The 25,369-nt window shown below is 40.6% G+C and overlaps 59 non-coding genes across 59 annotated transcripts; all 59 read left to right on the top strand.

Moving 5' to 3' along the window:
• The first annotated feature begins 281 nt into the window (after nt 1-281).
• On the top strand, nt 282-353 carry TRNAH-GUG (transfer RNA histidin (anticodon GUG)). The gene has a single exon. It is a non-coding gene; the product is annotated as a tRNA-His (tRNA).
• A 250-nt stretch (nt 354-603) lies between these two features.
• TRNAH-GUG (transfer RNA histidin (anticodon GUG)) lies at nt 604-675 on the top strand. Its single transcript has one exon. It is a non-coding gene; the product is annotated as a tRNA-His (tRNA).
• Nucleotides 676-925: 250 nt separating this feature from the next.
• Nucleotides 926-997, top strand: TRNAH-GUG (transfer RNA histidin (anticodon GUG)). Its single transcript has one exon. It is a non-coding gene; the product is annotated as a tRNA-His (tRNA).
• Nucleotides 998-1,086: 89 nt separating this feature from the next.
• Nucleotides 1,087-1,158, top strand: TRNAH-GUG (transfer RNA histidin (anticodon GUG)). Its single transcript has one exon. It is a non-coding gene; the product is annotated as a tRNA-His (tRNA).
• Nucleotides 1,159-1,895: 737 nt separating this feature from the next.
• TRNAH-GUG (transfer RNA histidin (anticodon GUG)) lies at nt 1,896-1,967 on the top strand. The gene has a single exon. It is a non-coding gene; the product is annotated as a tRNA-His (tRNA).
• Nucleotides 1,968-2,056: 89 nt separating this feature from the next.
• TRNAH-GUG (transfer RNA histidin (anticodon GUG)) lies at nt 2,057-2,128 on the top strand. The gene has a single exon. It is a non-coding gene; the product is annotated as a tRNA-His (tRNA).
• Nucleotides 2,129-3,348: 1,220 nt separating this feature from the next.
• On the top strand, nt 3,349-3,420 carry TRNAH-GUG (transfer RNA histidin (anticodon GUG)). The gene has a single exon. It is a non-coding gene; the product is annotated as a tRNA-His (tRNA).
• A 250-nt stretch (nt 3,421-3,670) lies between these two features.
• TRNAH-GUG (transfer RNA histidin (anticodon GUG)) lies at nt 3,671-3,742 on the top strand. Its single transcript has one exon. It is a non-coding gene; the product is annotated as a tRNA-His (tRNA).
• A 570-nt stretch (nt 3,743-4,312) lies between these two features.
• TRNAH-AUG (transfer RNA histidin (anticodon AUG)) lies at nt 4,313-4,384 on the top strand. The gene has a single exon. It is a non-coding gene; the product is annotated as a tRNA-His (tRNA).
• A 241-nt stretch (nt 4,385-4,625) lies between these two features.
• TRNAH-GUG (transfer RNA histidin (anticodon GUG)) lies at nt 4,626-4,697 on the top strand. The gene has a single exon. It is a non-coding gene; the product is annotated as a tRNA-His (tRNA).
• A 408-nt stretch (nt 4,698-5,105) lies between these two features.
• On the top strand, nt 5,106-5,177 carry TRNAH-GUG (transfer RNA histidin (anticodon GUG)). Its single transcript has one exon. It is a non-coding gene; the product is annotated as a tRNA-His (tRNA).
• Nucleotides 5,178-6,556: 1,379 nt separating this feature from the next.
• On the top strand, nt 6,557-6,628 carry TRNAH-AUG (transfer RNA histidin (anticodon AUG)). Its single transcript has one exon. It is a non-coding gene; the product is annotated as a tRNA-His (tRNA).
• Nucleotides 6,629-7,032: 404 nt separating this feature from the next.
• Nucleotides 7,033-7,104, top strand: TRNAH-GUG (transfer RNA histidin (anticodon GUG)). The gene has a single exon. It is a non-coding gene; the product is annotated as a tRNA-His (tRNA).
• Nucleotides 7,105-7,193: 89 nt separating this feature from the next.
• TRNAH-GUG (transfer RNA histidin (anticodon GUG)) lies at nt 7,194-7,265 on the top strand. The gene has a single exon. It is a non-coding gene; the product is annotated as a tRNA-His (tRNA).
• A 737-nt stretch (nt 7,266-8,002) lies between these two features.
• TRNAH-GUG (transfer RNA histidin (anticodon GUG)) lies at nt 8,003-8,074 on the top strand. Its single transcript has one exon. It is a non-coding gene; the product is annotated as a tRNA-His (tRNA).
• Nucleotides 8,075-9,454: 1,380 nt separating this feature from the next.
• TRNAH-GUG (transfer RNA histidin (anticodon GUG)) lies at nt 9,455-9,526 on the top strand. Its single transcript has one exon. It is a non-coding gene; the product is annotated as a tRNA-His (tRNA).
• A 250-nt stretch (nt 9,527-9,776) lies between these two features.
• On the top strand, nt 9,777-9,848 carry TRNAH-GUG (transfer RNA histidin (anticodon GUG)). Its single transcript has one exon. It is a non-coding gene; the product is annotated as a tRNA-His (tRNA).
• A 570-nt stretch (nt 9,849-10,418) lies between these two features.
• TRNAH-AUG (transfer RNA histidin (anticodon AUG)) lies at nt 10,419-10,490 on the top strand. The gene has a single exon. It is a non-coding gene; the product is annotated as a tRNA-His (tRNA).
• Nucleotides 10,491-10,731: 241 nt separating this feature from the next.
• Nucleotides 10,732-10,803, top strand: TRNAH-GUG (transfer RNA histidin (anticodon GUG)). Its single transcript has one exon. It is a non-coding gene; the product is annotated as a tRNA-His (tRNA).
• A 408-nt stretch (nt 10,804-11,211) lies between these two features.
• On the top strand, nt 11,212-11,283 carry TRNAH-GUG (transfer RNA histidin (anticodon GUG)). Its single transcript has one exon. It is a non-coding gene; the product is annotated as a tRNA-His (tRNA).
• Nucleotides 11,284-12,020: 737 nt separating this feature from the next.
• Nucleotides 12,021-12,092, top strand: TRNAH-GUG (transfer RNA histidin (anticodon GUG)). Its single transcript has one exon. It is a non-coding gene; the product is annotated as a tRNA-His (tRNA).
• A 570-nt stretch (nt 12,093-12,662) lies between these two features.
• On the top strand, nt 12,663-12,734 carry TRNAH-AUG (transfer RNA histidin (anticodon AUG)). The gene has a single exon. It is a non-coding gene; the product is annotated as a tRNA-His (tRNA).
• A 241-nt stretch (nt 12,735-12,975) lies between these two features.
• Nucleotides 12,976-13,047, top strand: TRNAH-GUG (transfer RNA histidin (anticodon GUG)). The gene has a single exon. It is a non-coding gene; the product is annotated as a tRNA-His (tRNA).
• Nucleotides 13,048-13,455: 408 nt separating this feature from the next.
• On the top strand, nt 13,456-13,527 carry TRNAH-GUG (transfer RNA histidin (anticodon GUG)). Its single transcript has one exon. It is a non-coding gene; the product is annotated as a tRNA-His (tRNA).
• A 1,059-nt stretch (nt 13,528-14,586) lies between these two features.
• TRNAH-GUG (transfer RNA histidin (anticodon GUG)) lies at nt 14,587-14,658 on the top strand. Its single transcript has one exon. It is a non-coding gene; the product is annotated as a tRNA-His (tRNA).
• A 250-nt stretch (nt 14,659-14,908) lies between these two features.
• TRNAH-GUG (transfer RNA histidin (anticodon GUG)) lies at nt 14,909-14,980 on the top strand. The gene has a single exon. It is a non-coding gene; the product is annotated as a tRNA-His (tRNA).
• Nucleotides 14,981-16,031: 1,051 nt separating this feature from the next.
• Nucleotides 16,032-16,103, top strand: TRNAH-AUG (transfer RNA histidin (anticodon AUG)). The gene has a single exon. It is a non-coding gene; the product is annotated as a tRNA-His (tRNA).
• Nucleotides 16,104-16,344: 241 nt separating this feature from the next.
• On the top strand, nt 16,345-16,416 carry TRNAH-GUG (transfer RNA histidin (anticodon GUG)). Its single transcript has one exon. It is a non-coding gene; the product is annotated as a tRNA-His (tRNA).
• Nucleotides 16,417-16,985: 569 nt separating this feature from the next.
• On the top strand, nt 16,986-17,057 carry TRNAH-GUG (transfer RNA histidin (anticodon GUG)). Its single transcript has one exon. It is a non-coding gene; the product is annotated as a tRNA-His (tRNA).
• Nucleotides 17,058-18,438: 1,381 nt separating this feature from the next.
• TRNAH-GUG (transfer RNA histidin (anticodon GUG)) lies at nt 18,439-18,510 on the top strand. The gene has a single exon. It is a non-coding gene; the product is annotated as a tRNA-His (tRNA).
• Nucleotides 18,511-18,751: 241 nt separating this feature from the next.
• TRNAH-GUG (transfer RNA histidin (anticodon GUG)) lies at nt 18,752-18,823 on the top strand. The gene has a single exon. It is a non-coding gene; the product is annotated as a tRNA-His (tRNA).
• Nucleotides 18,824-19,070: 247 nt separating this feature from the next.
• TRNAH-GUG (transfer RNA histidin (anticodon GUG)) lies at nt 19,071-19,142 on the top strand. Its single transcript has one exon. It is a non-coding gene; the product is annotated as a tRNA-His (tRNA).
• Nucleotides 19,143-19,231: 89 nt separating this feature from the next.
• TRNAH-GUG (transfer RNA histidin (anticodon GUG)) lies at nt 19,232-19,303 on the top strand. Its single transcript has one exon. It is a non-coding gene; the product is annotated as a tRNA-His (tRNA).
• A 260-nt stretch (nt 19,304-19,563) lies between these two features.
• TRNAH-GUG (transfer RNA histidin (anticodon GUG)) lies at nt 19,564-19,635 on the top strand. Its single transcript has one exon. It is a non-coding gene; the product is annotated as a tRNA-His (tRNA).
• Nucleotides 19,636-19,724: 89 nt separating this feature from the next.
• On the top strand, nt 19,725-19,796 carry TRNAH-GUG (transfer RNA histidin (anticodon GUG)). The gene has a single exon. It is a non-coding gene; the product is annotated as a tRNA-His (tRNA).
• Nucleotides 19,797-19,895: 99 nt separating this feature from the next.
• TRNAH-GUG (transfer RNA histidin (anticodon GUG)) lies at nt 19,896-19,967 on the top strand. The gene has a single exon. It is a non-coding gene; the product is annotated as a tRNA-His (tRNA).
• An 89-nt stretch (nt 19,968-20,056) lies between these two features.
• Nucleotides 20,057-20,128, top strand: TRNAH-GUG (transfer RNA histidin (anticodon GUG)). Its single transcript has one exon. It is a non-coding gene; the product is annotated as a tRNA-His (tRNA).
• Nucleotides 20,129-20,388: 260 nt separating this feature from the next.
• TRNAH-GUG (transfer RNA histidin (anticodon GUG)) lies at nt 20,389-20,460 on the top strand. Its single transcript has one exon. It is a non-coding gene; the product is annotated as a tRNA-His (tRNA).
• An 89-nt stretch (nt 20,461-20,549) lies between these two features.
• Nucleotides 20,550-20,621, top strand: TRNAH-GUG (transfer RNA histidin (anticodon GUG)). The gene has a single exon. It is a non-coding gene; the product is annotated as a tRNA-His (tRNA).
• A 99-nt stretch (nt 20,622-20,720) lies between these two features.
• Nucleotides 20,721-20,792, top strand: TRNAH-GUG (transfer RNA histidin (anticodon GUG)). Its single transcript has one exon. It is a non-coding gene; the product is annotated as a tRNA-His (tRNA).
• Nucleotides 20,793-21,033: 241 nt separating this feature from the next.
• On the top strand, nt 21,034-21,105 carry TRNAH-GUG (transfer RNA histidin (anticodon GUG)). The gene has a single exon. It is a non-coding gene; the product is annotated as a tRNA-His (tRNA).
• An 89-nt stretch (nt 21,106-21,194) lies between these two features.
• On the top strand, nt 21,195-21,266 carry TRNAH-GUG (transfer RNA histidin (anticodon GUG)). The gene has a single exon. It is a non-coding gene; the product is annotated as a tRNA-His (tRNA).
• Nucleotides 21,267-21,355: 89 nt separating this feature from the next.
• Nucleotides 21,356-21,427, top strand: TRNAH-GUG (transfer RNA histidin (anticodon GUG)). Its single transcript has one exon. It is a non-coding gene; the product is annotated as a tRNA-His (tRNA).
• Nucleotides 21,428-21,687: 260 nt separating this feature from the next.
• TRNAH-GUG (transfer RNA histidin (anticodon GUG)) lies at nt 21,688-21,759 on the top strand. The gene has a single exon. It is a non-coding gene; the product is annotated as a tRNA-His (tRNA).
• An 89-nt stretch (nt 21,760-21,848) lies between these two features.
• On the top strand, nt 21,849-21,920 carry TRNAH-GUG (transfer RNA histidin (anticodon GUG)). The gene has a single exon. It is a non-coding gene; the product is annotated as a tRNA-His (tRNA).
• A 99-nt stretch (nt 21,921-22,019) lies between these two features.
• On the top strand, nt 22,020-22,091 carry TRNAH-GUG (transfer RNA histidin (anticodon GUG)). Its single transcript has one exon. It is a non-coding gene; the product is annotated as a tRNA-His (tRNA).
• A 241-nt stretch (nt 22,092-22,332) lies between these two features.
• On the top strand, nt 22,333-22,404 carry TRNAH-GUG (transfer RNA histidin (anticodon GUG)). The gene has a single exon. It is a non-coding gene; the product is annotated as a tRNA-His (tRNA).
• A 247-nt stretch (nt 22,405-22,651) lies between these two features.
• On the top strand, nt 22,652-22,723 carry TRNAH-GUG (transfer RNA histidin (anticodon GUG)). The gene has a single exon. It is a non-coding gene; the product is annotated as a tRNA-His (tRNA).
• Nucleotides 22,724-22,812: 89 nt separating this feature from the next.
• TRNAH-GUG (transfer RNA histidin (anticodon GUG)) lies at nt 22,813-22,884 on the top strand. The gene has a single exon. It is a non-coding gene; the product is annotated as a tRNA-His (tRNA).
• A 421-nt stretch (nt 22,885-23,305) lies between these two features.
• On the top strand, nt 23,306-23,377 carry TRNAH-GUG (transfer RNA histidin (anticodon GUG)). Its single transcript has one exon. It is a non-coding gene; the product is annotated as a tRNA-His (tRNA).
• Nucleotides 23,378-23,466: 89 nt separating this feature from the next.
• Nucleotides 23,467-23,538, top strand: TRNAH-GUG (transfer RNA histidin (anticodon GUG)). The gene has a single exon. It is a non-coding gene; the product is annotated as a tRNA-His (tRNA).
• An 89-nt stretch (nt 23,539-23,627) lies between these two features.
• TRNAH-GUG (transfer RNA histidin (anticodon GUG)) lies at nt 23,628-23,699 on the top strand. The gene has a single exon. It is a non-coding gene; the product is annotated as a tRNA-His (tRNA).
• Nucleotides 23,700-23,788: 89 nt separating this feature from the next.
• On the top strand, nt 23,789-23,860 carry TRNAH-GUG (transfer RNA histidin (anticodon GUG)). Its single transcript has one exon. It is a non-coding gene; the product is annotated as a tRNA-His (tRNA).
• A 260-nt stretch (nt 23,861-24,120) lies between these two features.
• TRNAH-GUG (transfer RNA histidin (anticodon GUG)) lies at nt 24,121-24,192 on the top strand. The gene has a single exon. It is a non-coding gene; the product is annotated as a tRNA-His (tRNA).
• An 89-nt stretch (nt 24,193-24,281) lies between these two features.
• On the top strand, nt 24,282-24,353 carry TRNAH-GUG (transfer RNA histidin (anticodon GUG)). The gene has a single exon. It is a non-coding gene; the product is annotated as a tRNA-His (tRNA).
• A 99-nt stretch (nt 24,354-24,452) lies between these two features.
• Nucleotides 24,453-24,524, top strand: TRNAH-GUG (transfer RNA histidin (anticodon GUG)). The gene has a single exon. It is a non-coding gene; the product is annotated as a tRNA-His (tRNA).
• A 241-nt stretch (nt 24,525-24,765) lies between these two features.
• TRNAH-GUG (transfer RNA histidin (anticodon GUG)) lies at nt 24,766-24,837 on the top strand. The gene has a single exon. It is a non-coding gene; the product is annotated as a tRNA-His (tRNA).
• A 247-nt stretch (nt 24,838-25,084) lies between these two features.
• TRNAH-GUG (transfer RNA histidin (anticodon GUG)) lies at nt 25,085-25,156 on the top strand. Its single transcript has one exon. It is a non-coding gene; the product is annotated as a tRNA-His (tRNA).
• Nucleotides 25,157-25,245: 89 nt separating this feature from the next.
• TRNAH-GUG (transfer RNA histidin (anticodon GUG)) lies at nt 25,246-25,317 on the top strand. Its single transcript has one exon. It is a non-coding gene; the product is annotated as a tRNA-His (tRNA).
• Nucleotides 25,318-25,369: the final 52 nt, after the last annotated feature.

The raw sequence follows: 25,369 nt of genomic DNA, 5'->3' as shown, positions 1-25,369 counted from the left end.
CAATAACCCAGGTTCGAATCCTGGTCGCGGCATTAAAAGACCCTTGGTTTTATTACTAATCTTTGTTTTTTCCTACTCAAACAAAAGTATTTACATAAGAGAATTACAGAGAGGGGCACAGCCGTAATCGCATAGAGGTTAGTACCTTGCGTTGTGGCCGCAATAACCCAGGTTCGAATCCTGGTCACGGCAATAAAAGACCCTTGGTTCTATTATTAATCTTTGTTTTTTCCTACTCAAACAAAAGTGTTTTACATAAGAGAATTACAGAGACGGGCACAGCTGTGATCGTATAGTGGTTAGTACCTTGCGTTGTGGCCGCAATAACCCAGGTTCGAATCCTGGTCACGGCATTAAAACACCCTTGGTTTTATTATTAATCTTTGTTTTTTCCTACTCAAACAAAAGTGTTTTTCATAAGAGAATTACAGAGAGGGGCCCAGCCGTGATCGTATAGTGGTTAGTACCTTGCGTTGTGGCGGCAATAACCCAGGTTCGAATCCTGGTCACGGCATTAAAAGACCCTTGGTTTTATTAGTAATCTTTGTTTTTCCCTACTCAAACAAAAGTGTTTTTCATAAGAGAATTACAGACAGGTTCACAGCCGTGATCGTATAGTGGTTAGTACCTTGCGTTGTGGCCGCAATAACCCAGGTTCGAATCCTGGTCGCGGCATTAAAAGACCCTTGGTTTTATTACTAATCTTTGTTTTTTCCTACTCAAACAAAAGTGTTTTTCATGAGAGAATTACAGAGAGGGGCCCAGCCGTGATCGTATAGAGGTTAGTACCTTGCGTTGTGGCCGCAATAACCCAGGTTCGAATCCTGGTCACGGCAATAAAAGACCCTTGGTTCTACTATTAATCTTTGTTTTTTCCTACTCAAACAAAAGTGTTTTACATAAGAAAAATATAGAGAGGGGCACAGCTGTGATCGTATAGTGGTTAGTACCTTGCGTTGTGGCCGCAATAACCCAGGTTCGAATCCTGGTCACGGCATTAAAACACCCTTGGTTTTATTATTAATCTTTGTTTTTTCCTACTCAAACAAAAGTGTTTTACATAAGAGAATTACAGAGAGGGGCACAGCTGTGATCGTATAGTGGTTAGTACCTTGCGTTGTGGCCGCAATAACCCAGGTTCGAATCCTGGTCACGGCATTAAAACACCCATGGTTTTATTATTAATCTTTGTTTTTCCCTACTCAAACAAAAGTGTTTTTCATAAGAGAATTACAGAGAGGGGCCCAGCCGTGATCGTATAGTGGTTAGTAACTTGCGTTGTGGCGGCAATAACCCAGGTTCGAATCCTGGTCACGGCATTAAAAGACCCTTGGTTTTATTATTAATCTTTGTTTTTCCCTACTCAAACAAAAGTGTTTTTCATAAAAGAATTAAAGAGAGGGGCACAGCCTTGATCGTATAATGGTTAGTACCTTGAGTTTTGGACGCAATAACCCAGGTTCGAATCCTGGTCACGGCATTAAAAGACCCTTGGTTTCATTACTATATAATCTTTGTTTTTTCCTACTCAAACAAAAGTGTATTTCATGAGAGAAGTACAGAGAGGGGCACAGCCGTGATCGTATAGAGGTTAGTACCTTGCGTTGTGGCAGCAATAACCCAGGTTCGAATCCTGGTCACGGCATAAAAAGACCCTTGGTTTTATTATTAGTCTTTGTTTTTTCCAACTCAAACAAAAGTGTTTTTTAAAAGAGAATTACGGAGAGGGTCACAGCCGTGATCGTATAGTGGTTAGTACCTTGCGTTGTGGCCGCAATAACCCAGCATCGAATCCTGGTCACGGCAATAAAAGACCCTTGGTTCTATTATTAATCTTTGTTTTTTCCTACTCAAACAAAAGTGTTTTACATAAGAAAAATATAGAGAGGGGCACAGCTGTGATCGTATAGTGGTTAGTACCTTGCGTTGTGGCCGCAATAACCCAGGTTCGAATCCTGGTCACGGCATTAAAACACCCTTGGTTTTATTATTAATCTTTGTTTTTTCCTACTCAAACAAAAGTGTTTTTCATAAGAGAATTACAGACAGGTTCACAGCCGTGATCGTATAGTGGTTAGTACCTTGCGTTGTGGCCGCAATAACCCAGGTTCGATTCCTGGTCACGGCATTAAAACACCCATGGTTTTATTATTAATCTTTGTTTTTTCCTACTCAAACAAAAGTGTTTTTCATAAGAGAATTACAGAGAGGGGCCCAGCCGTGATCGTATAGTGGTTAGTAACTTGCGTTGTGGCGGCAATAACCCAGGTTCGAATCCTGGTCACGGCATTAAAAGACCCTTGGTTTTATTATTAATCTTTGTTTTTTCCTACACAAACAAAAGTGTTTTTCATAAAAGAATTAAAGAGAGGGGCACAGCCTTGATCGTATAATGGTTAGTACCTTGAGTTTTGTACGCAATAACCCAGGTTCGAATCCTGGTCACGGCATTAAAAGACCCTTGGTTTCATCACTATATAATCTTTGTTTTTTCCTACTCAAACAAAAGTGTATTTCATGAGAGAAGTACAGAGAGGGGCACAGCCGTGATCGTATAGAGGTTAGTACCTTGCGTTGTGGCAGCAATAACCCAGGTTCGAATCCTGGTCACGGCATAAAAAGACCCTTGGTTTTATTATTAATCTTTGTTTTTTCCAACTCAAACAAAAGTGTTTTTTAAAAGAGAATTACGGAGTGGGTCACAGCCGTGATCGTATAGTGGTTAGTACCTTGCGTTGTGGCCGCAATAACCCAGGATCGAATCCTGGTCACGGCATAAAAAAACCCTTGGTTTTATTATTAATCTTTGTTTTTTCCTACTCAAACAAAGGTGTTTTTCATAATAGAGTTACAGGGAGGGGCACAGCCGTGATCGCATAGTGGTTAGAACCTTGCGTTGTGGCCGCAATAACCCAGGTTCGAATCCTGGTCACGGCATTAAAAGACCCTTGGTTTTATTATTAATCTTTGTTTTTTCCTACTCAAACAAAAGTGTATTTCATGAGAGAATTACAGAGAGGGGCACAGCCGTGATCGTATAGTGGTTAGTACCATGCGTTGTGGCCGAAGTAACCCAGGTTCGAATCCTGGTCACGGCATTAAAAGACCGTTGGTTTTATTATTAATCTTTGTTTTTTAATACTCAAACAAAAGTGTATTTCATGAGAGAATTACAGAGAGGGGCACAGCCGTGATCGTATAGAGGTTAGTACCTTGCGTTGTGGCAGCAATAACCCAGGTTCGAATCCTGGTCACGGCATAAAAAGACCCTTGGTTTTATTATTAATCTTTGTTTTTTCCAACTCAAACAAAAGTGTTTTTTAAAAGAGAATTACAGAGAGGGTCACAGCCGTGATCGTATAGTGGTTAGTACCTTGCGTTGTGGCCGCAATAACCCAGGTTCGAATCCTGGTCACGGCATAAAAAGACCCTTGGTTTTATTATTAATCTTTGTTTTTTCCTACTGAAACAAAGGTGTTTTTCATAATAGAGTTACAGGGAGGGGCAAAGCCGTGATCGCATAGTGGTTAGTACCTTGCGTTGTGGCCGCAATAACCCAGGTTCGAATCCTGGTCACGGCATTAAAAGACCCTTGGTTTTATTATTAATCTTTGTTTTTTCCTACTCAAACAAAAGTGTTTTTCATAACAGAATTACAGAGAGGGGCCCAGCCGTGATCGTATAGTGGTTAGTACATTGAGTTGTGGCCGCAATAACCCAGGTTCGAATCCTGGTCACGGCATTAAAGGACCCTTCTTTTATTATTAATCTTTGTTTTTTCCTACTTAAACAAAAGTATTTACATAAGAGAATTACAGAGAGGGGCACAGCCGTGTTCGTATAGTGGTTAGTACATTGCGTTGTGGCCGCAATAACACAGGTTCGAATCCTGGTCACGGCATTAAAAGACCCTTGGTTCTATTATTAATCTTTGTTTTTTCCTACTCAAACAAAAGTGTTTTACATAAGAGAATTACAGAGATGGGCACAGCCGTGTTCGTATAGTGTTTAGTACCTTGCGTTGTGGCCGCAATAACCCAGGTTCGATTCCTGGTCACGGCATTAAAAGACCCTTGGTTCTATTATTAATCTTTGTTTTTTCCTACTCAAACAAAAGTGTTTTACATAAGAGAATTACAGAGAGGGGCACAGCCTTGATCGTATAATGGTTAGTACCTTGCGTTGTGGCCGCAATAACCCAGGTTCGAATCCTGGTCCCGGCATTAAAAGACCCTTGGTTTTATTATTAATCTTTGTTTTTTCCTAATCAAACAAAAGTGTATTTCATGAGAGAATTACGGAGATGGGCACAGCCGTGATCGTATAGTGGTTAGTACCTTGCGTTATGGCCGCAATAACCCAGGTTCGAATCCTGGTCACGGCATTAAAAGACCCTTGGTTTTATTATTAATCTTTGTTTTTTCCTACTCAAACAAAAGTGTTTTTCATAATAGAATTGCAGAGAGGGGCCCAGCCGTGATCGTATAGTACCTTGAGTTGTGGCCGCAATAACCCAGGTTCGAATCCTGGTCATGGCATTGAAAGACCCTTGTTTTATTATTAATCTTTGTTTTTTCCTACTCAAACAAAAGTATTTACTTAAGAGAATTACAGAGAGGGGCACAGCCGTGTTCGTATAGTGGTTAGTACATTGCGTTGTGACCGCAATAACCCAGGTTCGAATCCTGGTCACGGCATTGAAAGCCCTTGTTTTATTATTAATCTTTGTTTTTTCCTACTCAAACAAAAGTATTTACATAAGAGAATTACAGAGAGGGGCACAGCCGTAATCGTATAGTGGTTTGTACCCTGCATTGTGGCCGAAATAACCCCGGTTCGAATCCTGGTCACGGCATTAAAAGACCCTTGGTTTTATTATTAATCTTTGTTTTTTCCTACTCAAACAAAAGTGCTTTTCATAAGAGAATTAGAGAGAGGGGCACAGCCGTGATCGTATAGTGGTTAGTACCATGCGTTGTGGCCGAAGTAACCCAGGTTCGAATCCTGGTCACGGCATTAAAAGACCCTTGGTTTTATTATTAATCTTTGTTTTTTCCTACTCAAACAAAAGTGTATTTCATGAGAGAATTACAGAGAGGGGCACAGCCGTGATCGTATAGTGGTTAGTACCATGCGTTGTGGCCGCAGTAACCCAGGTTCGAATCCTGGTCACGGCATTAAAAGACCCTTGGTTTTATTATTAATCTTTGTTTTTTCCTACACAAACAAAAGTGTTTTTCATAAAAGAATTAAAGAGAGGGGCACAGCCTTGATCGTATAATGGTTAGTACCTTGAGTTTTGGACGCAATAACCCAGGTTCGAATCCTGGTCACGGCGTTAAAAGACCCTTGGTTTCATTACTATATAATCTTTGTTTTTTCCTACTCAAACAAAAGTGTATTTCATGAGAGAAGTACAGAGAGGGGCACAGCCGTGATCGTATAGAGGTTAGTACCTTGCGTAGTGGCAGCAATAACCCAGGTTCGAATCCTGGTCACGGCATAAAAAGACCCTTGGTTTTATTATTAATCTTTGTTTTTTCCAACTCAAACAAAAGTGTTTTTTAAAAGAGAATTACGGAGAGGGTCACAGCCGTAATCGTATAGTGGTTAGTACCTTGCGTTGTGGCCGCAATAACCCAGGATCGAATCCTGGTCACGGCATAAAAAAACCCTTGGTTTTATTATTAATCTTTGTTTTTTCCTACTCAAACAAAGGTGTTTTTCATAATAGAGTTACAGGGAGGGGCAAAGCCGTGATCGCATAGTGGTTAGTACCTTGCGTTGTGGCCGCAATAACCCAGGTTCGAATCCTGGTCACGGCATTAAAAGACCCTTGGTTTTATTATTAATCTTTGTTTTTTCCTACTCAAACAAAAGTGTTTTTCATAACAGAATTACAGAGAGGGGCCCAGCCGTGATCGTATAGTGGTTAGTACATTGAGTTGTGGCCGCAATAACCCAGGCTCGAATCCTGGTCACGGCATTAAAGGACCCTTCTTTTATTATTAATCTTTGTTTTTTCCTACTTAAACAAAAGTATTTACATAAGAGAATTACAGAGAGGGGCACAGCCGTGTTCGTATAGTGGTTAGTACATTGCGTTGTGGCCGCAATAACACAGGTTCGAATCCTGGTCACGGCATTAAAAGACCCTTGGTTCTATTATTAATCTTTGTTTTTTCCTACTCAAACAAAAGTGTTTTACATAAGAGAATTACAGAGATGGGCACAGCCGTGTTCGTATAGTGTTTAGTACCTTGCGTTGTGGCCGCAATAACCCAGGTTCGATTCCTGGTCACGGCATTAAAAGACCCTTGGTTCTATTATTAATCTTTGTTTTTTCCTACTCAAACAAAAGTGTTTTACATAAGAGAAGTACAGAGAGGGGCACAGCCTTGATCGTATAATGGTTAGTACCTTGCGTTGTGGCCGCAATAACCCAGGTTCGAATCCTGGTCCCGGCATTAAAAGACCCTTGGTTTTATTATTAATCTTTGTTTTTTCCTAATCAAACAAAAGTGTATTTCATGAGAGAATTACAGAGATGGGCACAGCCGTGATCGTATAGTGGTTAGTACCTTGCGTTATGGCCGCAATAACCCAGGTTCGAATCCTGGTCACGGCATTAAAAGACCCTTGGTTTTATTATTAATCTTTGTTTTTTCCTACTCAAACAAAAGTGTTTTTCATAATAGAATTGCAGAGAGGGGCCCAGCCGTGATCGTATAGTACCTTGCGTTGTGGCCGCAATAACCCAGGTTCGAATCCTGGTCGCGGCATTAAAAGACCCTTGGTTTTATTACTAATCTTTGTTTTTTCCTACTCAAACAAAAGTGTTTTTCATGAGAGAATTACAGAGAGGGGCCCAGCCGTGATCGTATAGAGGTTAGTACCTTGCGTTGTGGCCGCAATAACCCAGGTTCGAATCCTGGTCACGGCAATAAAAGACCCTTGGTTCTACTATTAATCTTTGTTTTTTCCTACTCAAACAAAAGTGTTTTACATAAGAAAAATATAGAGAGGGGCACAGCTGTGATCGTATAGTGGTTAGTACCTTGCGTTGTGGCCGCAATAACCCAGGTTCGAATCCTGGTCACGGCATTAAAACACCCTTGGTTTTATTATTAATCTTTGTTTTTTCCTACTCAAACAAAAGTGTTTTACATAAGAGAATTACAGAGAGGGGCACAGCTGTGATCGTATAGTGGTTAGTACCTTGCGTTGTGGCCGCAATAACCCAGGTTCGAATCCTGGTCACGGCATTAAAACACCCATGGTTTTATTATTAATCTTTGTTTTTCCCTACTCAAACAAAAGTGTTTTTCATAAGAGAATTACAGAGAGGGGCCCAGCCGTGATCGTATAGTGGTTAGTAACTTGCGTTGTGGCGGCAATAACCCAGGTTCGAATCCTGGTCACGGCATTAAAAGACCCTTGGTTTTATTATTAATCTTTGTTTTTCCCTACTCAAACAAAAGTGTTTTTCATAAAAGAATTAAAGAGAGGGGCACAGCCTTGATCGTATAATGGTTAGTACCTTGAGTTTTGGACGCAATAACCCAGGTTCGAATCCTGGTCACGGCATTAAAAGACCCTTGGTTTCATTACTATATAATCTTTGTTTTTTCCTACTCAAACAAAAGTGTATTTCATGAGAGAAGTACAGAGAGGGGCACAGCCGTGATCGTATAGAGGTTAGTACCTTGCGTTGTGGCAGCAATAACCCAGGTTCGAATCCTGGTCACGGCATAAAAAGACCCTTGGTTTTATTATTAGTCTTTGTTTTTTCCAACTCAAACAAAAGTGTTTTTTAAAAGAGAATTACGGAGAGGGTCACAGCCGTGATCGTATAGTGGTTAGTACCTTGCGTTGTGGCCGCAATAACCCAGGATCGAATCCTGGTCACGGCAATAAAAGACCCTTGGTTCTATTATTAATCTTTGTTTTTTCCTACTCAAACAAAAGTGTTTTACATAAGAAAAATATAGAGAGGGGCACAGCTGTGATCGTATAGTGGTTAGTACCTTGCGTTGTGGCCGCAATAACCCAGGTTCGAATCCTGGTCACGGCATTAAAACACCCTTGGTTTTATTATTAATCTTTGTTTTTTCCTACTCAAACAAAAGTGTATTTCATGAGAGAATTACAGAGAGGGGCACAGCCGTGATCGTATAGTGGTTAGTACCATGCGTTGTGGCCGAAGTAACCCAGGTTCGAATCCTGGTCACGGCATTAAAAGACCGTTGGTTTTATTATTAATCTTTGTTTTTTAATACTCAAACAAAAGTGTATTTCATGAGAGAATTACAGAGAGGGGCACAGCCGTGATCGTATAGAGGTTAGTACCTTGCGTTGTGGCGGCAATAACCCAGGTTCGAATCCTGGTCACGGCATAAAAAGACCCTTGGTTTTATTATTAATCTTTGTTTTTCCCTACTCAAACAAAAGTGTTTTTCATAAAAGAATTAAAGAGAGGGGCACAGCCTTGATCGTATAATGGTTAGTACCTTGAGTTTTGTACGCAATAACCCAGGTTCGAATCCTGGTCACGGCATTAAAAGACCCTTGGTTTCATCACTATATAATCTTTGTTTTTTCCTACTCAAACAAAAGTGTATTTCATGAGAGAAGTACAGAGAGGGGCACAGCCGTGATCGTATAGAGGTTAGTACCTTGCGTTGTGGCAGCAATAACCCAGGTTCGAATCCTGGTCACGGCATAAAAAGACCCTTGGTTTTATTATTAATCTTTGTTTTTTCCAACTCAAACAAAAGTGTTTTTTAAAAGAGAATTACGGAGTGGGTCACAGCCGTGATCGTATAGTGGTTAGTACCTTGCGTTGTGGCCGCAATAACCCAGGATCGAATCCTGGTCACGGCATAAAAAAACCCTTGGTTTTATTATTAATCTTTGTTTTTTCCTACTCAAACAAAGGTGTTTTTCATAATAGAGTTACAGGGAGGGGCACAGCCGTGATCGCATAGTGGTTAGAACCTTGCGTTGTGGCCGCAATAACCCAGGTTCGAATCCTGGTCACGGCATTAAAAGACCCTTGGTTTTATTATTAATCTTTGTTTTTTCCTACTCAAACAAAAGTGTATTTCATGAGAGAATTACAGAGAGGGGCACAGCCGTGATCGTATAGTGGTTAGTACCATGCTTGTGGCCGAAGTAACCCAGGTTCGAATCCTGGTCACGGCATTAAAAGACCGTTGGTTTTATTATTAATCTTTGTTTTTTAATACTCAAACAAAAGTGTATTTCATGAGAGAATTACAGAGAGGGGCACAGCCGTGATCGTATAGAGGTTAGTACCTTGCGTTGTGGCAGCAATAACCCAGGTTCGAATCCTGGTCACGGCATAAAAAGACCCTTGGTTTTATTATTAATCTTTGTTTTTTCCAACTCAAACAAAAGTGTTTTTTAAAAGAGAATTACAGAGAGGGTCACAGCCGTGATCGTATAGTGGTTAGTACCTTGCGTTGTGGCCGCAATAACCCAGGTTCGAATCCTGGTCACGGCATAAAAAGACCCTTGGTTTTATTATTAATCTTTGTTTTTTCCTACTGAAACAAAGGTGTTTTTCATAATAGAGTTACAGGGAGGGGCAAAGCCGTGATCGCATAGTGGTTAGTACCTTGCGTTGTGGCCGCAATAACCCAGGTTCGAATCCTGGTCACGGCATTAAAAGACCCTTGGTTTTATTATTAATCTTTGTTTTTTCCTACTCAAACAAAAGTGTTTTTCATAACAGAATTACAGAGAGGGGCCCAGCCGTGATCGTATAGTGGTTAGTACATTGAGTTGTGGCCGCAATAACCCAGGTTCGAATCCTGGTCACGGCATTAAAGGACCCTTCTTTTATTATTAATCTTTGTTTTTTCCTACTTAAACAAAAGTATTTACATAAGAGATTTACAGAGAGGGGCACAGCCGTGTTCGTATAGTGGTTAGTACATTGCGTTGTGGCCGCAATAACACAGGTTCGAATCCTGGTCACGGCATTAAAAGACCCTTGGTTCTATTATTAATCTTTGTTTTTTCCTACTCAAACAAAAGTGTTTTACATAAGAGAATTACAGAGATGGGCACAGCCGTGTTCGTATAGTGTTTAGTACCTTGCGTTGTGGCCGCAATAACCCAGGTTCGATTCCTGGTCACGGCATTAAAAGACCCTTGGTTCTATTATTAATCTTTGTTTTTTCCTACTCAAACAAAAGTGTTTTACATAAGAGAATTACAGAGAGGGGCACAGCCTTGATCGTATAATGGTTAGAACCTTGCGTTGTGGCCGCAATAACCCAGGTTCGAATCCTGGTCCCGGCATTAAAAGACCCTTGGTTTTATTATTAATCTTTGTTTTTTCCTAATCAAACAAAAGTGTATTTCATGAGAGAATTACAGAGATGGGCACAGCCGTGATCGTATAGTGGTTAGTACCTTGCGTTATGGCCGCAATAACCCAGGTTCGAATCCTGGTCACGGCATTAAAAGACCCTTGGTTTTATTATTAATCTTTGTTTTTTCCTACTCAAACAAAAGTGTTTTTCATAATAGAATTGCAGAGAGGGGCCCAGCCGTGATCGTTTAGTACCTTGAGTTGTGGCCGCAATAACCCAGGTTCGAATCCTGGTCATGGCATTGAAAGACCCTTGTTTTATTATTAATCTTTGTTTTTTCCTACTCAAACAAAAGTATTTACTTAAGAGAATTACAGAGAGGGGCACAGCCGTGTTCGTATAGTGGTTAGTACATTGCGTTGTGACCGCAATAACCCAGGTTCGAATCCTGGTCACGGCATTGAAAGCCCTTGTTTTATTATTAATCTTTGTTTTTTCCTACTCAAACAAAAGTATTTACATAAAAGAATTACAGAGAGGGGCACAGCCGTAATCGTATAGTGGTTTGTACCCTGCATTGTGGCCGAAATAACCCCGGTTCGAATCCTGGTCACGGCATTAAAAGACCCTTGGTTTTATTATTAATCTTTGTTTTTTCCTACTCAAACAAAAGTGCTTTTCATAAGAGAATTAGAGAGAGGGGCACAGCCGTGATCGTATAGTGGTTAGTACCATGCGTTGTGGCCGAAGTAACCCAGGTTCGAATCCTGGTCACGGCATTAAAAGACCCTTGGTTTTATTATTAATCTTTGTTTTTTCCTACTGAAACAAAAGTGTATTTCATGAGAGAATTACAGAGAGGGGCACAGCCGTGATCGTATAGTGGTTAGTACCATGCGTTGTGGCCGCAGTAACCCAGGTTCGAATCCTGGTCACGGCATTAAAAGACCCTTGGTTTTATTATTAATCTTTGTTTTTTCCTACACAAACAAAAGTGTTTTTCATAAAAGAATTAAAGAGAGGGGCACAGCCTTGATCGTATAATGGTTAGTACCTTGAGTTTTGGACGCAATAACCCAGGTTCGAATCCTGGTCACGGCGTTAAAAGACCCTTGGTTTCATTACTATATAATCTTTGTTTTTTCCTACTCAAACAAAAGTGTATTTCATGAGAGAAGTACAGAGAGGGGCACAGCCGTGATCGTATAGAGGTTAGTACCTTGCGTAGTGGCAGCAATAACCCAGGTTCGAATCCTGGTCACGGCATAAAAAGACCCTTGGTTTTATTATTAATCTTTGTTTTTTCCAACTCAAACAAAAGTGTTTTTTAAAAGAGAATTACGGAGAGGGTCACAGCCGTGATCGTATAGTGGTTAGTACCTTGCGTTGTGGCCGCAATAACCCAGGATCGAATCCTGGTCACGGCATAAAAAAACCCTTGGTTTTATTATTAATCTTTGTTTTTTCCTACTCAAACAAAGGTGTTTTTCATAATAGAGTTACAGGGAGGGGCAAAGCCGTGATCGCATAGTGGTTAGTACCTTGCGTTGTGGCCGCAATAACCCAGGTTCGAATCCTGGTCACGGCATTAAAAGACCCTTGGTTTTATTATTAATCTTTGTTTTTTCCTACTCAAACAAAAGTGTTTTTCATAACAGAATTACAGAGAGGGGCCCAGCCGTGATCGTATAGTGGTTAGTACATTGAGTTGTGGCCGCAATAACCCAGGTTCGAATCCTGGTCACGGCATTAAAGGACCCTTCTTTTATTATTAATCTTTGTTTTTTCCTACTTAAACAAAAGTATTTACATAAGAGAATTACAGAGAGGGGCACAGCCGTGTTCGTATAGTGGTTAGTACATTGCGTTGTGGCCGCAATAACACAGGTTCGAATCCTGGTCACGGCATTAAAAGACCCTTGGTTCTATTATTAATCTTTGTTTTTTCCTACTCAAACAAAAGTGTTTTACATAAGAGAATTACAGAGATGGGCACAGCCGTGTTCGTATAGTGTTTAGTACCTTGCGTTGTGGCCGCAATAACCCAGGTTCGATTCCTGGTCACGGCATTAAAAGACCCTTGGTTCTATTATTAATCTTTGTTTTTTCCTACTCAAACAAAAGTGTTTTACATAAGAGAAGTACAGAGAGGGGCACAGCCTTGATCGTATAATGGTTAGTACCTTGCGTTGTGGCCGCAATAACCCAGGTTCGAATCCTGGTCCCGGCATTAAAAGACCCTTGGTTTTATTATTAATCTTTGTTTTTTCCTAATCAAACAAAAGTGTATTTCATGAGAGAATTACAGAGATGGGCACAGCCGTGATCGTATAGTGGTTAGTACCTTGCGTTATGGCCGCAATAACCCAGGTTCGAATCCTGGTCACGGCATTAAAAGACCCTTGGTTTTATTATTAATCTTTGTTTTTTCCTACTCAAACAAAAGTGTTTTTCATAATAGAATTGCAGAGAGGGGCCCAGCCGTGATCGTACAGTACCTTGAGTTGTGGCCGCAATAACCCAGGTTCGAATCCTGGTCATGGCATTGAAAGACCCTTGTTTTATTATTAATCTTTGTTTTTTCCTACTCAAACAAAAGTATTTACTTAAGAGAATTACAGAGAGGGGCACAGCCGTGTTCGTATAGTGGTTAGTACATTGCGTTGTGACCGCAATAACCCAGGTTCGAATCCTGGTCACGGCATTGAAAGCCCTTGTTTTATTATTAATCTTTGTTTTTTCCTACTCAAACAAAAGTATTTACATAAGAGAATTACAGAGAGGGGCACAGCCGTAATCGTATAATGGTTTGTACCCTGCGTTGTGGCCGAAATAACCCCGGTTCGAATCCTGGTCACGGCATTAAAAGACCCTTGGTTTTATTATTAATCTTTGTTTTTTCCTACTCAAACAAAAGTGCTTTTCATAAGAGAATTAGAGAGAGGGGCACAGCCGTGATCGTATAGTGGTTAGTACCATGCGTTGTGGCCGAAGTAACCCAGGTTCGAATCCTGGTCACGGCATTAAAAGACCCTTGGTTTTATTATTAATCTTTGTTTTTTCCTACTCAAACAAAAGTGTATTTCATGAGAGAATTACAGAGAGGGGCACAGCCGTGATCGTATAGTGGTTAGTACCATGCGTTGTGGCCGCAGTAACCCAGGTTCGAATCCTGGTCACGGCATTAAAAGACCCTTGGTTTTATTATTAATCTTTGTTTTTTCCTACACAAACAAAAGTGTTTTTCATAAAAGAATTAAAGAGAGGGGCACAGCCTTGATCGTATAATGGTTAGTACCTTGAGTTTTGGACGCAATAACCCAGGTTCGAATCCTGGTCACGGCGTTAAAAGACCCTTGGTTTCATTACTATATAATCTTTGTTTTTTCCTACTCAAACAAAAGTGTATTTCATGAGAGAAGTACAGAGAGGGGCACAGCCGTGATCGTATAGAGGTTAGTACCTTGCGTAGTGGCAGCAATAACCCAGGTTCGAATCCTGGTCACGGCATAAAAAGACCCTTGGTTTTATTATTAATCTTTGTTTTTTCCAACTCAAACAAAAGTGTTTTTTAAAAGAGAATTACGGAGAGGGTCACAGCCGTGATCGTATAGTGGTTAGTACCTTGCGTTGTGGCCGCAATAACCCAGGATCGAATCCTGGTCACGGCATAAAAAAACCCTTGGTTTTATTATTAATCTTTGTTTTTTCCTACTCAAACAAAGGTGTTTTTCATAATAGAGTTACAGGGAGGGGCACAGCCGTGATCGCATAGTGGTTAGAACCTTGCGTTGTGGCCGCAATAACCCAGGTTCGAATCCTGGTCACGGCATTAAAAGACCCTTGGTTTTATTATTAATCTTTGTTTTTTCCTACTCAAACAAAAGTGTATTTCATGAGAGAATTACAGAGAGGGGCACAGCCGTGATCGTATAGTGGTTAGTACCATGCGTTGTGGCCGAAGTAACCCAGGTTCGAATCCTGGTCACGGCATTAAAAGACCGTTGGTTTTATTATTAATCTTTGTTTTTTAATACTCAAACAAAAGTGTATTTCATGAGAGAATTACAGAGAGGGGCACAGCCGTGATCGTATAGAGGTTAGTACCTTGCGTTGTGGCAGCAATAACCCAGGTTCGAATCCTGGTCACGGCATAAAAAGACCCTTGGTTTTATTATTAATCTTTGTTTTTTCCAACTCAAACAAAAGTGTTTTTTAAAAGAGAATTACAGAGAGGGTCACAGCCGTGATCGTATAGTGGTTAGTACCTTGCGTTGTGGCCGCAATAACCCAGGTTCGAATCCTGGTCACGGCATAAAAAGACCCTTGGTTTTATTATTAATCTTTGTTTTTTCCTACTGAAACAAAGGTGTTTTTCATAATAGAGTTACAGGGAGGGGCAAAGCCGTGATCGCATAGTGGTTAGTACCTTGCGTTGTGGCCGCAATAACCCAGGTTCGAATCCTGGTCACGGCATTAAAAGACCCTTGGTTTTATTATTAATCTTTGTTTTTTCCTACTCAAACAAAAGTGTTTTTCATAACAGAATTACAGAGAGGGGCCCAGCCGTGATCGTATAGTGGTTAGTACATTGAGTTGTGGCCGCAATAACCCAGGTTCGAATCCTGGTCACGGCATTAAAGGACCCTTCTTTTATTATTAATCTTTGTTTTTTCCTACTTAAACAAAAGTATTTACATAAGAGAATTACAGAGAGGGGCACAGCCGTGTTCGTATAGTGGTTAGTACATTGCGTTGTGGCCGCAATAACACAGGTTCGAATCCTGGTCACGGCATTAAAAGACCCTTGGTTCTATTATTAATCTTTGTTTTTTCCTACTCAAACAAAAGTGTTTTACATAAGAGAATTACAGAGATGGGCACAGCAATGTTCGTATAGTGTTTAGTACCTTGCGTTGTGGCCGCAATAACCCAGGTTCGATTCCTGGTCACGGCATTAAAAGACCCTTTGTTCTATTATTAATCTTTGTTTTTTCCTACTCAAACAAAAGTGTTTTTCATAATAGAATTACAGGGAGGGGCCCAGCCGTGATCGTATAGTGGTTAGTACCTTGAGTTGTGGCCGCAATAACCCAGGTTCGAATCCTGGTCACGGCATTAAAGGACCCTTGTTTTATTATTAATCTTTGTTTTTTCCTACTCAAACAAAAGTATTTACATAAGAGAATTACAGAGAGGGGCACAGCCGTGTTCGTATAGTGGTTAGTACATTGCGTTGTGGCCGCAATAACCCAGGTTCGAATCCTGGTCACGGTATTAAAAGACCCTTGGTTCTATTATTAATCTTTGTTTTTTCCTACTCAAACAAAAGTGTTTTACATAAGAGAATTACAGAGATGGGCACAGCCGTGTTCGTATAGTGTTTAGTACCTTGCGTTGTGGCCGCAATAACCCAGGTTCGATTCCTGGTCACGGCATTAAAAGACCCTTGGTTCTATTATTAATCTTTGTTTTTTCCTACTCAAACAAAAGTGTTTTACATAAGAGAATTACAGAGAGGGGCACAGCCTTGATCGTATAATGGTTAGTACCTTGCGTTGTGGCCGCAATAACCCAGGTTCGAATCCTGGTCCCGGCATTAAAAGACCCTTGGTTTTATTATTAATCTTTGTTTTTTCCTAATCAAACAAAAGTGTATTTCATGAGAGAATTACAGAGATGGGCACAGCCGTGATCGTATAGTGGTTAGTACCTTGCGTTATGGCCGCAATAACCCAGGTTCGAATCCTGGTCACGGCATTAAAAGACCCTTGGTTTTATTATTAATCTTTGTTTTTTCCTACTCAAACAAAAGTGTTTTTCATAATAGAATTGCAGAGAGGGGCCCAGCCGTGATCGTATAGTACCTTGAGTTGTGGCCGCAATAACCCAGGTTCGAATCCTGGTCATGGCATTGAAAGACCCTTGTTTTATTATTAATCTTTGTTTTTTCCTACTCAAACAAAAGTATTTACTTAAGAGAATTACAGAGAGGGGCACAGCCGTGTTCGTATAGTGGTTAGTACATTGCGTTGTGACCGCAATAACCCAGGTTCGAATCCTGGTCACGGCATTGAAAGCCCTTGTTTTATTATTAATCTTTGTTTTTTCCTACTCAAACAAAAGTATTTACATAAGAGAATTACAGAGAGGGGCACAGCCGTAATCGTATAGTGGTTTGTACCATGCGTTGTGGCCGAAGTAACCCAGGTTCGAATCCTGGTCACGGCATTAAAAGACCCTTGGTTTTATTATTAATCTTTGTTTTTTCCTACTCAAACAAAAGTGCTTTTCATAAGAGAATTAGAGAGAGGGGCACAGCCGTGATCGTATAGTGGTTAGTACCATGCGTTGTGGCCGAAGTAACCCAGGTTCGAATCCTGGTCACGGCATTAAAAGACCCTTGGTTTTATTATTAATCTTTGTTTTTTCCTACTCAAACAAAAGTGTATTTCATGAGAGAATTACAGAGAGGGGCACAGCCGTGATCGTATAGAGGTTAGTACCTTGCGTTGTGGCAGCAATAACCCAGGTTCGAATCCTGGTCACGGCATAAAAAGACCCTTGGTTTTATTATTAATCTTTGTTTTTTCCAACTCAAACAAAAGTGTTTTTTAAAAGAGAATTACAGAGAGGGTCACAGCCGTGATCGTATAGTGGTTAGTACCTTGCGTTGTGGCCGCAATAACCCAGGTTCGAATCCTGGTCACGGCATAAAAAGACCCTTGGTTTTATTATTAATCTTTGTTTTTTCCTACTGAAACAAAGGTGTATTTCATAATAGAGTTACAGGGAGGGGCAAAGCCGTGATCGCATAGTGGTTAGTACCTTGCGTTGTGGCCGCAATAACCCAGGTTCGAATCCTGGTCACGGCATTAAAAGACCCTTGGTTTTATTATTAATCTTTGTTTTTTCCTACTCAAACAAAAGTGTTTTTCATAACAGAATTACAGAGAGGGGCCCAGCCGTGATCGGATAGTGGTTAGTACCTTGAGTTGTGGCCGCAATAACCCAGGTTCGAATCCTGGTCACGGCATTAAAGGACCCTTCTTTTATTATTAATCTTTGTTTTTTCCTACTTAAACAAAAGTATTTACATAAGAGAATTACAGAGAGGGGCACAGCCGTGTTCGTATAGTGGTTAGTACATTGCGTTGTGGCCGCAATAACACAGGTTCGAATCCTGGTCACGGCATTAAAAGACCCTTGGTTCTATTATTAATCTTTGTTTTTTCCTACTCAAACAAAAGTGTTTTACATAAGAGAATTACAGAGATGGGCACAGCAATGTTCGTATAGTGTTTAGTACCTTGCGTTGTGGCCGCAATAACCCAGGTTCGATTCCTGGTCACGGCATTAAAAGACCCTTAGTTCTATTATTAATCTTTGTTTTTTCCTACTCAAACAAAAGTGTTTTTCATAATAGAATTACAGGGAGGGGCCCAGCCGTGATCGTATAGTGGTTAGTACCTTGAGTTGTGGCCGCAATAACCCAGGTTCGAATCCTGGTCACGGCATTAAAGGACCCTTGTTTTATTATTAATCTTTGTTTTTTCCTACTCAAACAAAAGTATTTACATAAGAGAATTACAGAGAGGGGCACAGCCGTGTTCGTATAGTGGTTAGTACATTAGTACATTGCGTTGTGGCCGCAATAACCCAGGTTCGAATCCTGGTCACGGCATTAAAAGACCCTTGGTTCTATTATTAATCTTTGTTTTTTCCTACTCAAACAAAAGTGTTTTACATAAGAGAATTACAGAGATGGGCACAGCCGTGTTCGCATAGTGTTTAGTACCTTGCGTTGTGGCCGCAATAACCCAGGTTCGATTCCTGGTCACGGCATTAAAAGACCCTTGGTTCTATTATTAATCTTTGTTTTTTCCTACTCAAACAAAAGTGTTTTACATAAGAGAATTACAGAGAGGGGCAGAGCCTTGATCGTATAATGGTTAGTACCTTGCGTTGTGGCCGCAATAACCCAGGTTCGAATCCTGGTCCCGGCATTAAAAGACCCTTGGTTTTATTATTAATCTTTGTTTTTTCCTAATCAAACAAAAGTGTATTTCATGAGAGAATTACAGAGATGGGCACAGCCGTGATCGTATAGTGGTTAGTACCTTGCGTTGTGGCCGCAATAACCCAGGTTCGAATCCTGGTCACGGCATTAAAAGACCCTTGGTTTTATTATTAATCTTTGTTTTTTCCTACTCAAACAAAAGTGTTTTTCATAATAGAATTGCAGAGAGGGGCCCAGCCGTGATCGTATAGTACCTTGAGTTGTGGCCGCAATAACCCAGGTTCGAATCCTGGTCATGGCATTGAAAGACCCTTGTTTTATTATTAATCTTTGTTTTTTCCTACTCAAACAAAAGTATTTACTTAAGAGAATTACAGAGAGGGGCACAGCCGTGTTCGTATAGTGGTTAGTACATTGCGTTGTGACCGCAATAACCCAGGTTCGAATCCTGGTCACGGCATTGAAAGCCCTTGTTTTATTATTAATCTTTGTTTTTTCCTACTCAAACAAAAGTATTTACATAAGAGAATTACAGAGAGGGGCACAGCCGTAATCGTATAGTGGTTTGTACCCTGCGTTGTGGCCGCAATAACCCAGGTTCGAATCCTGGTCACGGCATTAAAAGACCCTTGGTTTTATTATTAATCTTTGTTTTTTCCTACTCAAACAAAAGTGCTTTTCATAAGAGAATTAGAGAGAGGGGCACAGCCGTGATCGTATAGTGGTTAGTACCTTGCGTTGTGGCCGCAATAACCCAGGTTCGAATCCTGGTCACGGCATTAAAAGACCCTTGGTTTTATTATTAATCTTTGTTTTTTCCTACTCAAACAAAAGTGTTTTTCATAAGAGAATTAGAGAAAGGGGCACAGCCGTGATCGTATAGTGGTTAGTACCTTGTGTTGTGGCCGCAAAAACCCAGGTTCGAATCCTGGTCACGGCATTAAAAGACCCTTGGTTTTATTACTAATCTTTACTAATCTTTGTTTTTTCCTACTCAAACAATAGTGTTTTTCATGAGAGAATTACAGAGAGGGGCACAGCCGTGATCGTATCGTGGTTAGTACCTTGCGTTGTGGCCGCAATAACCCAGGTTCGAATCCTGGTCACGGCAATAAAAGACCCTTGGTTCTATTATTAATCTTTGTTTTTTCCTACTCAAACAAAAGTGTTTTTCATAAGAGAATTACAGAGAGGGGCACAGCCGTGATCGTATAGTGGTTAGTACCTTGCGTTGTGGCCGCAATAACCCAGGTTCGAATCCTGGTCACGGCATTAAAAGACCCCTGGTTTTATTATTAATCTTTGTTTTTTCCTACTCAAACAAAAGTGTTTTTCATAAGAGAATTACAGACAGGTTCACAGCCGTGATCGTATAGTGGTTAGTACCTTGCGTTGTGGCCGCAATAACCCAGGTTCGAATCCTGGTCACGGCATTAAACGACCCTTGGTTTTATTACTAATCTTTACTAATCTTTGTTTTTTCCTACTCAAACAAAAGTGTTTTTCAAAAGAGAATTACAGAGAAGGGCACAGCCGTGATCGTATAGTGGTTAGTACCTTGTGTTGTGGCCGCAATAACCCAGGTTCGAATCCTGGTCACGGCATTAAAAGACCCTTGGTTTTATTATTAATCTTTGTTTTTTCCTACTCAAACAAAAGTGTTTTTCATAAGAGAATTAGAGAAAGGGGCACAGCCGTGATCGTATAGTGGTTAGTACCTTGTGTTGTGGCCGCAAAAACCCAGGTTCGAATCCTGGTCACGGCATTAAAAGACCCTTGGTTTTATTACTAATCTTTACTAATCTTTGTTTTTTCCTACTCAAACAATAGTGTTTTTCATGAGAGAATTACAGAGAGGGGCACAGCCGTGATCGTATCGTGGTTAGTACCTTGCGTTGTGGCCGCAATAACCCAGGTTCGAATCCTGGTCACGGCAATAAAAGACCCTTGGTTCTATTATTAATCTTTGTTTTTTCCTACTCAAACAAAAGTGTTTTTCATAAGAGAATTACAGAGAGGGGCACAGCCGTGATCGTATAGTGGTTAGTACCTTGCGTTGTGGCCGCAATAACCCAGGTTCGAATCCTGGTCACGGCATTAAAAGACCCCTGGTTTTATTATTAATCTTTGTTTTTTCCTACTCAAACAAAAGTGTTTTTCATAAGAGAATTACAGACAGGTTCACAGCCGTGATCGTATAGTGGTTAGTACCTTGCGTTGTGGCCGCAATAACCCAGGTTCGAATCCTGGTCACGGCATTAAACGACCCTTGGTTTTATTACTAATCTTTACTAATCTTTGTTTTTTCCTACTCAAACAAAAGTGTTTTTCAAAAGAGAATTACAGAGAAGGGCACAGCCGTGATCGTATAGTGGTTAGTACCTTGTGTTGTGGCCGCAATAACCCAGGTTCGAATCCTGGTCACGGCATTAAAAGACCCTTGGTTTTATTATTAATCTTTGTTTTTTCCTACTCAAACAAAAGTGTTTTTCGTAATAGAATTGCAGAGAGGGGCCCAGCCGTGATCGTATAGTACCTTGAGTTGTGGCCGCAATTACCCAGGTTCGAATCCTGGTCATGGCATTGAAAGACCCTTGTTTTATTATTAATCTTTGTTTTTTCCTACTCAATCAAAAGTATTTACTTAAGAGAATTACAGAGAGGGGCACAGCCGTGTTCGTATAGTGGTTAGTACATTGCGTTGTGACCGCAATAACCCAGGTTCGAATCCTGGTCACGGCATTAAAAGACCCTTGGTTTTATTATTAATCTTTGTTTTTTCCTACTCAAACAAAAGTGCTTTTCATAAGAGAATTAGAGAGAGGGGCACAGCCGTGATCGTATAGTGGTTAGTACCTTGCGTTGTGGCCGCAATAACCCAGGTTCGAATCCTGGTCACGGCATTAAAAGACCCTTGGTTTTATTATTAATCTTTGTTTTTTCCTACTCAAACAAAAGTGTTTTTCATAAGAGAATTAGAGAAAGGGGCACAGCCGTGATCGTATAGTGGTTAGTACCTTGTGTTGTGGCCGCAAAAACCCAGGTTCGAATCCTGGTCACGGCATTAAAAGACCCTTGGTTTTATTACTAATCTTTACTAATCTTTGTTTTTTCCTACTCAAACAATAGTGTTTTTCATGAGAGAATTACAGAGAGGGGCACAGCCGTGATCGTATCGTGGTTAGTACCTTGCGTTGTGGCCGCAATAACCCAGGTTCGAATCCTGGTCACGGCAATAAAAGACCCTTGGTTCTATTATTAATCTTTGTTTTTTCCTACTCAAACAAAAGTGTTTTTCATAAGAGAATTACAGAGAGGGGCACAGCCGTGATCGTATAGTGGTTAGTACCTTGCGTTGTGGCCGCAATAACCCAGGTTCGAATCCTGGTCACGGCATTAAAAGACCCGTGGTTTTATTATTAATCTTTGTTTTTTCCTACTCAAACAAAAGTGTTTTTCATAAGAGAATTACAGACAGGTTCACAGCCGTGATCGTATAGTGGTTAGTACCTTGCGTTGTGGCCGCAATAACCCAGGTTCGAATCCTGGTCACGGCATTAAACGACCCTTGGTTTTATTACTAATCTTTACTAATCTTTGTTTTTTCCTACTCAAACAAAAGTGTTTTTCAAAAGAGAATTACAGAGAAGGGCACAGCCGTGATCGTATAGTGGTTAGTACCTTGTGTTGTGGCCGCAATAACCCAGGTTCGAATCCTGGTCACGGCATTAAAAGACCCTTGGTTTTATTATTAATCTTTGTTTTTTCCTACTCAAACAAAAGTGTTTTTCGTAATAGAATTGCAGAGAGGGGCCCAGCCGTGATCGTATAGTACCTTGAGTTGTGGCCGCAATAACCCAGGTTCGAATCCTGGTCATGGCATTGAAAGACCCTTGTTTTATTATTAATCTTTGTTTTTTCCTACTCAATCAAAAGTATTTACTTAAGAGAATTACAGAGAGGGGCACAGCCGTGTTCGTATAGTGGTTAGTACATTGCGTTGTGACCGCAATAACCCAGGTTCGAATCCTGGTCACGGCATTGAAAGCCCTTGTTTTATTATTAATCTTTGTTTTTTCCTACTCAAACAAAAGTATTTACATAAGAGAATTACAGAGAGGGGCACAGCCGTAATCGTATAGTGGTTTGTACCCTAAGTTGTGGCCGCAATAACCCAGGTTCGAATCCTGGTCACGGCATTATAAGACCCTTGGTTTTATTATTAATCTTTGTTTTTTCCTACTCAAACAAAAGTGCTTTTCATAAGAGAATTAGAGAGAGGGGCACAGCCGTGATCGTATAGTGGTTAGTACCTTGCGTTGTGGCCGCAATAACCCAGGTTCGAATCCTGGTCACGGCATTAAAAGACCCTTGGTTTTATTATTAATCTTTGTTTTTTCCTACTCAAACAAAAGTGTTTTTCATAAGAGAATTAAAGAAAGGGGCACAGCCGTGATCGTATAGTGGTTAGTACCTTGTGTTGTGGCCGCAAAAACCCAGGTTCGAATCCTGGTCACGGCATTAAAAGACCCTTGGTTTTATTACTAATCTTTACTAATCTTTGTTTTTTCCTACTCAAACAATAGTGTTTTTCATGAGAGAATTACAGAGAGGGGCACAGCCGTGATCGTATCGTGGTTAGTACCTTGCGTTGTGGCCGCAATAACCCAGGTTCGAATCCTGGTCACGGCAATAAAAGACCCTTGGTTCTATTATTAATCTTTGTTTTTTCCTACTCAAACAATAGTGTTTTTCATGAGAGAATTACAGAGAGGGGCACAGCCGTGATCGTATCGTGGTTAGTACCTTGCGTTGTGGCCGCAATAACCCAGGTTCGAATCCTGGTCACGGCAATAAAAGACCCTTGGTTCTATTATTAATCTTTGTTTTTTCCTACTCAAACAAAAGTGTTTTTCATAAGAGAATTACAGAGAGGGGCACAGCCGTGATCGTATAGTGGTTAGTACCTTGCGTTGTGGCCGCAATAACCCAGGTTCGAATCCTGGTCACGGCATTAAAAGACCCCTGGTTTTATTATTAATCTTTGTTTTTTCCTACTCAAACAAAAGTGTTTTTCATAAGAGAATTACAGACAGGTTCACAGCCGTGATCGTATAGTGGTTAGTACCTTGCGTTGTGGCCGCAATAACCCAGGTTCGAATCCTGGTCACGGCATTAAAAGACCCTTGGTTTTATTACTAATCTTTGTTTTTTCCTACTCAAACAAAAGTGTTTTTCAAAAGAGAATTACAGACAGGTTCACAGCCGTGATCGTATAGTGGTTAGTACCTTGCGTTGTGGCCGCAATAACCCAGGTTCGAATCCTGGTCACGGCATTAAAAGACCCTTGGTTTTATTATTAATCTTTGTTTTTTCCTACTCAAACAAAAGTGTTTTTCATAAGAGAATTAGAGAAAGGGGCACAGCCGTGATCGTATAGTGGTTAGTACCTTGTGTTGTGGCCGCAAAAACCCAGGTTCGAATCCTGGTCACGGCATTAAAAGACCCTTGGTTTTATTACTAATCTTTACTAATCTTTGTTTTTTCCTACTCAAACAATAGTGTTTTTCATGAGAGAATTACAGAGAGGGGCACAGCCGTGATCGTATCGTGGTTAGTACCTTGCGTTGTGGCCGCAATAACCCAGGTTCGAATCCTGGTCACGGCAATAAAAGACCCTTGGTTCTATTATTAATCTTTGTTTTTTCCTACTCAAACAAAAGTGTTTTTCATAAGAGAATTACAGAGAGGGGCACAGCCGTGATCGTATAGTGGTTAGTACCTTGCGTTGTGGCCGCAATAACCCAGGTTCGAATCCTGGTCACGGCATTAAAAGACCCCTGGTTTTATTATTAATCTTTGTTTTTTCCTACTCAAACAAAAGTGTTTTTCATAAGAGAATTACAGACAGGTTCACAGCCGTGATCGTATAGTGGTTAGTACCTTGCGTTGTGGCCGCAATAACCCAGGTTCGAATCCTGGTCACGGCATTAAACGACCCTTGGTTTTATTACTAATCTTTACTAATCTTTGTTTTTTCCTACTCAAACAAAAGTGTTTTTCAAAAGAGAATTACAGAGAAGGGCACAGCCGTGATCGTATAGTGGTTAGTACCTTGTGTTGTGGCCGCAATAACCCAGGTTCGAATCCTGGTCACGGCATTAAAAGACCCTTGGTTTTATTATTAATCTTTGTTTTTTCCTACTCAAACAAAAGTGTTTTTCATAATAGAATTGCAGAGAGGGGCCCAGCCGTGATCGTATAGTACCTTGAGTTGTGGCCGCAATAACCCAGGTTCGAATCCTGGTCATGGCATTGAAAGACCCTTGTTTTATTATTAATCTTTGTTTTTTCCTACTCAATCAAAAGTATTTACTTAAGAGAATTACAGAGAGGGGCACAGCCGTGTTCGTATAGTGGTTAGTACATTGCGTTGTGACCGCAATAACCCAGGTTCGAATCCTGGTCACGGCATTGAAAGCCCTTGTTTTATTATTAATCTTTGTTTTTTCCTACTCAAACAAAAGTATTTACATAAGAGAATTACAGAGAGGGGCACAGCCGTAATCGTATAGTGGTTTGTACCCTGCGTTGTGGCCGCAATAACCCAGGTTCGAATCCTGGTCACGGCATTAAAAGACCCTTGGTTTTATTATTAATCTTTGTTTTTTCCTACTCAAACAAAAGTGCTTTTCATAAGAGAATTAGAGAGAGGGGCACAGCCGTGATCGTATAGTGGTTAGTACCTTGCGTTGTGGCCGCAATAACCCAGGTTCGAATCCTGGTCACGGCATTAAAAGACCCTTGGTTTTATTATTAATCTTTGTTTTTTCCTACTCAAACAAAAGTGTTTTTCATAAGAGAATTAGAGAAAGGGGCACAGCCGTGATCGTATAGTGGTTAGTACCTTGTGTTGTGGCCGCAAAAACCCAGGTTCGAATCCTGGTCACGGCATTAAAAGACCCTTGGTTTTATTACTAATCTTTACTAATCTTTGTTTTTTCCT

The sequence above is a fragment of the Phalangium opilio genome, unplaced genomic scaffold, assembly GCF_054372755.1.
Source record: "Phalangium opilio isolate 3A_F unplaced genomic scaffold, DU_Popi_V2 ptg000017l_1, whole genome shotgun sequence".
NCBI lineage: Eukaryota > Metazoa > Arthropoda > Arachnida > Opiliones > Phalangiidae > Phalangium > Phalangium opilio.
Note: the sequence above shows the minus strand (reverse complement) of the source record. Positions and strands in the feature narration are given on the sequence as shown.